The 10,208-nt window shown below is 39.9% G+C and overlaps 1 non-coding gene across 1 annotated transcript; it reads left to right on the top strand.

The window, feature by feature from the left end:
* Positions 1 to 3,504: 3,504 nt before the first annotated feature.
* On the top strand, positions 3,505 to 3,611 carry LOC145065084 (small nucleolar RNA R71). Its single transcript, XR_013688236.1, has one exon. It is a non-coding gene; the product is annotated as a small nucleolar RNA R71 (small nucleolar RNA).
* Positions 3,612 to 10,208: the final 6,597 nt, after the last annotated feature.

Genomic DNA, 10,208 nt, shown 5'->3' with positions numbered 1-10,208 from the left:
CCAGACGCAATATTATGCCAGAAAGTATACCTAGTGACACCCTCCGCATATCCTATAGCAGCCGAACTCAAAAACATACCAAATTCAGGAGTCATTGCCTCTTATTGATCATATAGTCCAACTCTCCAAGCAAAGTCAACGAGGCTGCACTCCCGATACTCACTCCCCTAAACGGAATACCAAAGCTTGTGGCCAATGTGGGTCTTGAACAGTTTCCTGAAATGTCACTGTTGAGAAAAACTCAACACAAAATTCCTTATATACCCGCTCTTGGACCCGGAACAGGTTACGCCATCCAGAACAAGTGAATGAATACCCATCTCCAATAAATATTGTTGTCAAAAATGGGCCCAGCCGGTCTACGAGCCCAACTTCCCTCAACCGTGTCCAATTAATAGTTGGAGCAACTACAATTTCTCTGTTGTAAAGCCACCCTAACATATTGTTCCATTGGGTTAAGATGTCGCGGGACATTGTTGCGGGAAAATTGTAAAACGGGTGTAAACTTGCCACCCCAATGGGAGTCTCTCTTCGGGGAGCCATTACTGCAAAAACAGCAACAAACAAATCCAAAAGAAATAATCCAACAAATTAGAAATTAAGGAAACTGAAAACTGCTCAGACCAGGATTCACATCGTGAATCCTTTAAGATTCACGTCGTGAATTCGTACCCAGCAACTAAAATCGGGAAAATCAGGGTACAAATCAAACCACAAGAATAATGGGGTTTACTCTCATAGCATTTACAAGCATAAAGCATCAACATCTCAAGGCTATTATAGGACTTTTAAGAAGTAAATTCGATTTTTCATCTAATGAACAAACCCTAACCCTAAGTTCAACCATTGAAGAAAAATTAAATTCAAGAACTAAGAATTATTACCTTTGATGGAAGTATTACGTAAGCACAAAGAAAAATAGAGGAGTTGTCGGCCAAAATCAGAGCAATGGGGGCCAAGGGGGGACCATCTCATTTTCACTTCGTGAGGAATAAACAAAGGGAGGGTCAACTAGTTGTCATCCCTTTAATCTGTGGTCCCGTGTTTTTCAAAATTCACGTCGTGAATCCTGAAGGATTCACGTCGTGAGTTCAGTTTGGGTTAAATTTTGGGCCATGCACTCACGGATTGGTCTTGGGCCACTTATAAAATGGGCTAAACTATATTATTGACTTATTATCCGGTTTATTCATAATTCACATCGTGAATTCTGAAGAAGTCACGTCGTGAATGTTGTCTGGAAGGAAAAATTCATACTAAATCAAATTTGACTTTCAACTAAATTCTCAATTATTACTACTTCCATTTTAGGGCCCCCACATTCAGTGTTTAATTATGTTATAATCGAGTTTGATGATATGATCTATGTTTTTAAGACTAAAACGCAAAAAGAAAAGAAAAAAATGCAAACCAAACTCGGGTTGCCTCCCAAGAAGCGCTTCTTTTTCTTCGAGTCTTGAGCTGGACTCCGTGCATCCTACGTTGAATCGTCTGAAGAATCCACCACTATGATCTTTTGTTCCTTGAAACACCTCTTGTAAGCTTGAACTCGTCTTTTGTACGCCTTCTTCGAATTCTCCTTTTTAGCTTTGACCTGTTCTTCATCAAGCTTGCGTTTGGTCCCTTTAGTTTCCTCCCTGCACTCCATAGCATCCTTCTCCTCTTTCACTACTGGTTTTGTCACCTTTGAAGTAACCTCCTCTTCATCACTTGTCATCTCATCTTCCTCGCTTACCCAAGAAGGTGGACTCTTGTAAGCAATGACTTCAACCAAATATGGAACAGATGCTCTTGGTTTTGTTCATTTGACTTGATGAACTGTCTTGATCTCTTCTTCCATAAGCTTTTCTAGTTCTTCTAATTCATTGTCTTCATTAATTGTGAAGACCTCTTCTTGAACATGATTCCTTTGAAAGCCATCTTCTATCCCAAAAATTTCTTTTTCATCACCAACCCTCAAGGTGAGCTTAGACTCGCGAATATCAACAAGAGCTCCAGCAGTGTTAAGCAATGGACGACCAAGGATAATTGGAACATCGGGGTCTTCCTTCATATCCAACACTACAAAATCTATTGGAAAAACAAATTTTCCAAGTTTTACAAAAATATCCTCCACAATGCCCCGGGGCTGTGTCACTGAACGGTTCGCCATGTGAATCGTCATTCTTGTAGCCTTCATCTTTTGAATTTTCAACTTCTGATAAAATGAATAAGGCATCAAATTAATGCTAGCCCCATAATCGGCTAAAGCATCAACCTTCATATTGTTACCAAACTCACATAGAAGAGTGAGGCGTCCAGGATCTCCCATCTTCTTAAGTGTTTCTCCCAACACAGCTTTTGAGCTTTGCTCACTTAGAATCACCCTAGAATGCTTCTTTAATTGCTTGCGAGTGTCTATCAAATCTTGCAGTAATTTCTGATGCTCGGGAATTTTTTATAAGGACTCGACAAAAGGAGTATTAATCGGGATACCCTTCACGTGCTTAAAAAAATCTATATGCTCTCTTTCCAGTGGACTAAGGGCAGCTCGGGAAGGAAAAGGCAAAGGCGGCTGATGAACCGAGCCAGCTACAAAATTTTTCTGTTCATGACGGGCCCACGTCGTGAATTCTTCAATTCAGCAGCATCTTGATTTTCGAGCTTGGGCTTCTTCAACTTTGGATCGGGCTGCTGTTGTTCAACTTCTAAGGCTTCTAAGAACTCAGAGATGGCCTCTTCTTCAGTATCTATGGCCATTACATGAGATTGGGCCTTCGTTTCGGGATTTTTCAGGGACAACTTCTCATGAACCAGAGTGGCTAGTTGACCAAGTTGTACTTCAAGGTTATTGATGGAGGCTTGTTGGTTTTTTATTAAAGCTTGTTGTTCTACCATCAATGCATGATGATTCTTTACCAAAGTTCTTTGTTCATTAATAGTAGAATCAGTAGCCTCGTATCTCTTTTCCGAAGCTTCCATAAACTTCATCAACATGGTCTCTAGATCGGGTTTCTTCTCGGCTGGTCGCTGCTCCTTTTGATAGAAGCCTCGACTTGTTTGCTTATACTTTTCTTCTTTTGCTTCTTAAATTCTTCATATGGCAGCCACTCCTTCTTTGGTTTCCTCCAGTCTTCATCATACTTATCCCCACTCGAGTAGCACACTTGAGCCTTTCTGTTCCCAAACTGATCTAAATTGCAGTCCTTGGTCAAGTGTGGACCACTACACCTCTCGCAACCCACTTTTATGGCATGAATTGAGTTGTCCATTTATGTCAACCTCCGGTCCATATTATTTAGCATAGCCATCATGGCTGCTATTTCTTCAGTTTGGGCCCCTCCACCGCCTTTGATTCCATCTTGCCTAGGGTTGTGGTATTCGCGAGAGTGCTTCGAAAATTCTTCAATCAGCTCCTTGACCTCCCTTGGATTTTTCTTTTTCAAAGGTCCTTGAGAGTCAAGGAGTTGTCTTGTCATAACGTTGACCCCATCATAGAAAATCGACATCTCTTGTTGCACATTTAGATCATGCTGAGGGCAATTTTTGAGCAAGCCCTTGTATCGCTCCCATGCTTCGTATAATGACTCCCCCGGCTGTTGCTCAAAGTTGGCTATTGCCTTCTTGAGTTTAGCTATCTTGGATGGTGGGCAAAACTGGTCCAGAAATTGCTCACGCATTTGAGCCCAAGTGGTGATTGTACCCAGTGGAAGTGATTTTAACCACTCTTTAGCAGCTCCCTTGAAAGTAATGGGAAGCTTCCTAAGCAGTATGGTGCTTCTGTTCACATTTGGGACATTTAAGTAATCCGCAATGTCATTGACTTCATCTAAATGCTTAAAAGCATCCTCATGATCTTTCCCATAAAATGGGATATCCTTCAGTGTAGTCAAGATGTGCCCCTTCAGCTCGAATGTGGCAGTGGCAGGTATTGCGGGTTGGACTAAACCGGGACCCACATCTTCTCGGATCCACTTCTTGTAAGCTCCCATGGACATCTCTTCAATGTCTGCCATCTCGTTCCTTGGCTCATTCTCAGGTTCGCTCATATGTTCTTCAAATTCAAGCTCGGTATCGTATTCAGATTCGGTTTGGACGGGATTTGATCCAAGTGTTCAAGCTTGCTCTTGTTCTTTGAGGATGAACTTGACTCTCCTGTCTTCTTTCCCGACTTCCTTGAAAATGTTGACTTGAATTCTTGCAGTGGTGTCTTCTTATCAGTCTTTTTGTGAAGTGCAGCTTCTGGATCTTCAATTGGTGACACCAAAGGTGTGGTAGAGCCTGTGGTCATGACTCCTATAACTCGATAAAATAAAAATATAAAACTGAACTAAAATAAGAAAATACTAAAAACTAAAAATTACAGCTCTCATGTCGTGAGCTTATAAAGCTCACGTCGTGAATTCTGTGACAGAAACAAAAATGAAAATTTTTGCTAAAATAATATGCTAATAAGCTAATAAAGAAAAATAAATAACTAATTAACTTTTTGCAGATTTTATCCCACAAAAAGGGTCGATTAATCTATTGCAACTAAATAAACTAATAAACTGGCCGTTCCCTAACAACGGCGCCAAAAACTTGATGTGCACGAAAGTACCCTCTAATTTTAATATGTATAACCTAACAAACTTAAACTAACTATGCCCTTATAGGCAGTGTACCTAGTCAGATTACAATATAGCTTGGGTAAGTCGGGTGTCGATCACAGGGAACGGTGTTACTAATTAATCTACTTGCTATCAAATTAACCTAATTATTAACAATTTTAGAAAGGGTTTTATCTGATTTTACAAGATCATACGAACTTAACTCAAATTCAATCAATAAGTAAAAACACTCTTGTCTAGTTCGAATCAACTTCGTCCTTATGGCTGGCTAATAATTATGGATTATCAAGTTGGTTTTAATTATATTAGTAATTTAAGTCTAACTTTACCAATAATTAATTAATTCATGTAAAACTATGTATGGTCACACACAATTAAACACAGAACCAATTATGAATACGAATATGCTATGTAAGATTTATTATGTAAACGCAATAATAGTCATAATCTACGTTCTCTAGTACAATTAAGTTTATTTACTTTAATGACTAACTAAGATTGGTCAATCCTAGCTCTAACAATTTAATGTTCACTAAATCATTAGGTAAACAAGTTCATGCAGTTAATGGTCACTAAGCTACACAAAACATGAAGTTAAGCAACTAAAGAAACAAACACAAGCATGCTAGGTAACTATAAATCAAACACAAGCAATTTACCAACTAAATAAATCCATATAAAATTAAGTTATTCATAAGTTGGAAGCTTCATCTAGCTAAACAAGAGTAGCTAGATTCGGCTGCTCATAATAGCAACTAACACACTAACACAAATCAAAGTATAATGAAACATGTTCCTAGGTAACAAATAAGTAAACTAAATTATGGACCTTTACTCTTTTGGTGTTGAAACCCTCTTTCTAGGACCTTTCTTCTGCTAAAAATTGCCTTCTGGAACCTCTTTCTCTAGCCAAAAGTCTCTTCAATTCGTAATGGTTAAGGATATATATAGTTTTTTGATTTTAATAATTCACGTCGTGAATAATAAAATATTCACGTCGTGAATACAAGATAACCGTGCCCGGCAAGGATTCCTTCACCCACGTACATATCTTCTAGAACTTATGTTCATGTCGTGAATCTTCCAGTTCTCACGACGTGAAGACGCTTTTTCCTGATTTTCTTGTCCTTTAATTTTTTAACTCCCAAAGTTTCTTCCTTTAACGTTTTTAGTCTCTTTTCTTCAAAATGTCTTCTTTTTGGCTGCAAATAACATTTAAACCCTTAAGTACCATTATTCTAAACAAATTACCAACTTATATATAAAAATGTACTTAAATATTGCCTAAAAATAGGTATAAATATAGCAATATCACTGATTACTGCCCAACCAAGGATAAGTGGATTTGTCACTATGTGGAGGGGTTTCCATTTGAGTACCGTGTAGTTATGAGATTTAATACCACTTTAGGCGAGGCCATGGATGAGGCCCGCAAGATAGAGAACGATTTACCCATTCAAGATCGTACCATAGCGAGAATCGGGGAAAACGCTAGTGGGAGGGTCAATCGGGGTCCTCTAAGAAGCAGAAATTTCAGAAGAAGGGTAAAAATTCAACATTTTGTAAGAAGTGTCACTCTTCTCATGGTGGTCCATGTATCAACAACAATATTTGTTGCAAACATTGTGGTAAGATCAGCCATCAGTTTGAAGACTGTAAGAGTGCTGAGCTGATATGTTATAATTGTAGACAGATGGGGCATATCAGCACTCAGTGCCCCAATCCGAGGGTTCAGACATGTTATGGTGGCAAGAAAGATGATGCACCGAAGGCACAAGCTCGTGCCTTCAACATGACTCCTGTTGAGGCCTGTCAGCATGATGAGATTTTTTTTTTCAGAACCTTCTTGGTTAATTCTATTCCTACTACTATTTTATTTGATGGTGGCGCCAGTAGATCATTTCTGTCATAACCATTTTGTGCTCATTTTGATATACCACAGACTACACCAGAGTATACATTAAAGATTGAGGTGGCCACAAGTCAGTTAGTCACTGTTTGGGAGAAGTATGATGCATGTGTCATTTCTATCGGTGAACATAGATTTCCATTGACACTAATTCCTATTGGGCTCGATAGTTTTGATGTTGTGATTGGTATGGATTGGCTATCGGCCAACCGAGCCCATATTCTTTGTGTAGAAAAGCTCGTGCGTATTCCTCTCTCTTCCGGCGATTATGCCATCACCTACAGTGAACACTACTCTAGGTCTACATCTATTATATCAGTTATTAAAGCACACAAGTGCATCGTGAAGGGTTGTCCTGTGTTCTTAGCACATGTTGATTCCACTTCTGGGAAATTAAGTATGTCTGAGGTGGATGTGGTTAGAGACTACCTTGACGTATTTCCTAACGAATTGCTAGGTTTACCACTGCCACGACATACAGACTTTCATATCGATCTCATCTCTGGTTTTGCACCGATTGCCAAAGCACCGTATCGGTTGGTTCCTTCCGAAATAAAGGAGATGATGTCTCATCTGCAAGAGTTCCTCGACAAAGGGTTCATCCGACCCAGTTCCTCACCTTGGGGAGCACCATTGTTGTTCTTAAAGAAGAAGGATGGTACCATATGAATGTGTATCGATTATAGGGAATTGAACAAAATTATTATTACAAACAAGTATCTGCTCCCCAGGATCGATGACCTCTTCGATCAACTTCAAGGGGCATGTTATTTCTCAAAAATTGACTTGCGATCTAGTTATCATCAGGTGCAGGTTAGGGGGTAGGATTTTCCTAAGACAACTTTTAGGACTCGATATGGCCACTACAAGTTCTTGGTCATGCCCTTTGGCTTGACAAATGCACCAGCATTATTTATCGACCTGATGAACCGGGTTTGTCGTCCATTCTTGGATAAATCATTCATCGTCTTTATTGATGACATTTTGATTTACTCACGTAGTGTTAAGGATCATCGGATACATTTACACGAGGTTCTTGACACACTTCGTAAGGAGAAGCTCTACGCAAAATTCTTCAAGTGTGAATTCTTGTTACGTGAGGTTCAATTCCTTGGTCACTTGGTTGGTGAGGATGGGATTAAAGTAGATCCAGCCAAGATTGAAGCAGTAAAGAAGTGGTCTAATCCGAAAGCTCCTACTGAAATTTGGAGTTTCTTGGGTTTGGCAGGCTATTATCAGAGGTTCATTAAAAACTTTTCCAGGATTGCTGCTCCTTTGAAAAAATTGACGAGGAAGTCTGAGCCATTCGTTTGGACTGACAAGAAAGAACAAGCATTTCAGACATTGAAGAGGCACCTTTTTTAGGATCCTATTCTTTCTTTACCCGAAGGTACTGATGACTTTATCGTTTATAGTGATGCATCCTATTCTGGTTTGGGATGTGTTTTAATGTAGTGAGGGAAGGTGATAGTTTACGCTTCCCGACAACTGAAAAGTGTTGAGGTGAATTATATTGCTCATGATCTGGACTTGGCGGTCGTGGTTTTTTCCTTGAATTTATGGCGCCACTATCTGTACAGGACGAAGTGTACGTTATATACTGACCATAAGAGTCAGCAACACATACAAAACCAAAAGGAGTTGAACATGAGGCAGCGACGTTGGGTTGAGTTGCTTGCCGACTATGATTGTGAAATTAGTTACCATCCTGGGAAGGCAAATGTAGTAGCCGACGCCCTGAGTCGTAAGGAGCCAATTCCATCCTACCATCTAAAGCATATGGGACTGGTGATTGTTCCTAACATATTTGATCAAATTCGAGCATCACAAATCGAGGGTTTGAAAGAAGACAATATGAAGGACGAGGTAATGGTGAAACAATAGGATCTGTTGGTAGAGGATAAATAAGGTCTCAGACCTTTCGAGGGTGACTTTGGGTCCCTAAGTTTGGTGGTGTACGCGACACATTCTTGCGAGGCACACATAGATATAAATACTCAATTCACCAGGTACAACGAAGATGTATTGTTACCTAAAACTGGGAATATTGGAGACCAGGCATGAAGAGAGAAATAGCAAAGTATGTTTCAGAGTGTGTGACATGCTCTTAGGTCAAAGCTGATCATCAAAATCCCTATGGAGAATTACAGTAACCTGAAATACCTGAATGGAAGTGGGATAAGGTCACAATGGATTTAGTCACAAAACTACCAAGGACTTCGCGTGAAAACAATATGATATGGGTGATCGTGGACCGGTTGACAAAAAGTGCTCACTTTTTGGCAACCAAGGAAAAGGAAAAGTTTGAGGATCTAGCAAAGCTTTATGTAGATGAGGTGGTCATGAGGCATGGATTTCCACTATCCATTACTTCTGACCGTGGCAGTTGCTTTGCTTCGCGGTTTTGGAATAAACTCCAAGAGAAATTGCACACGAGAGTTCGTTTGAGCACGACCTATCATCCGTAGATGGATGGCCAAAGCGAGAGAACCATCCAAATGCTTGAAGATATGTTGCGGGCATGCATGATTGAGTATGGTGATTGTTGGGATAAATACTTACCTTTGGTGGAGTTTTACTACAACAATACTTACCATGCTAGCATTGACATGGCACCCTATGAGATGTTATATGGTAGAAGGTGTCGTACACCTACTTGTTGGCTTGAGCCCGAGGAGAAACAATTCACGAGCTCGGAGATCGTTCAGATTACAGAGGATAAAGTGAAAATAAATAGAGATCACTTGCAAGTGGCTCAAGAAAGACAAAAGAAGTATTCAGACAAGAAGCATCGACAAAAGACCTTTGAGGTGGGAGAAAAGGTGATGTTGAAAGTCTCACCTTGGAAGGGTATCATTCGATTTGGGAAGCGGGGTAAGTTAGGGCCTCGTTTCATTGGTCGACTCATTGTGTTGGAGCGGACTGAAGATCAGGCTTACAGGTTGAAGCTACCACCGGAAGTGGAGGGAATACATGATGATTTCCATGTTTGTTATCTCCGAAAATGCTTAGCGAAAGAGCCGAGTGTCTTACCGTTGGACGAGCTGCGAATGGATGAATCGAAGCGCTTAGTGGAGGAACCGGTGGCTATTCTGGAGCGGGAGACTAAACAACTACATAAGAAGATGGTCAATCTTGTTAAGGCTCAGTGGAAGAAAAAACATGGTGGCGATACGACTTGGGAAGTTGAATACAACATGAGGGCTCGTTATCCTCGTTTGTCTGTGTCGGGAATTGATTCCGGGACAAAATCATCTTAAGGAAGGGAGGATTGTAACGACCCAAATTTTCTCCATCAGTAAGGTTAGTTCCATTACTCGATTTATTCTTTTATTTTTACAAGGAAAAACTAAATTAAATAATATTTAGTGAAAAAAATTATAATAACAATTTAGGGTGAACTAATTTAATTATGTGATTATAATTCATGGAAAGGTGTAAATTTAAGTTGAGGGGTTGAGATGTCACAAAAAAGAAACTTGTATTGTCAACTTGCCTAGGGTTAGGGTTAAAAGGTGCTAAAAATCGAAATTTTAGGGGTTGGAAGGTGAAAATCGGGTATAACCCCCTATGGGGATTGAATCGATAAGAAGCAATCCCGCAATCCATCTCAGGCCTTTGTCATTTGCTTAACGTCGACAGGGAGTGAAGGAAAAAAGAACTAATTCTTTGCCATTCGTTACAACGATCATCGAGTAAGGAGAAGAAAG

The sequence above is a fragment of the Lactuca serriola genome, chromosome 7 (genome assembly GCF_051521515.1).
Source record: "Lactuca serriola cultivar US96UC23 chromosome 7, Lser_US96UC23_V15, whole genome shotgun sequence".
NCBI classification, from domain to species: Eukaryota; Viridiplantae; Streptophyta; class Magnoliopsida; order Asterales; family Asteraceae; genus Lactuca; species Lactuca serriola.
This window is presented reverse-complemented; position numbering and strand designations above follow the sequence as displayed.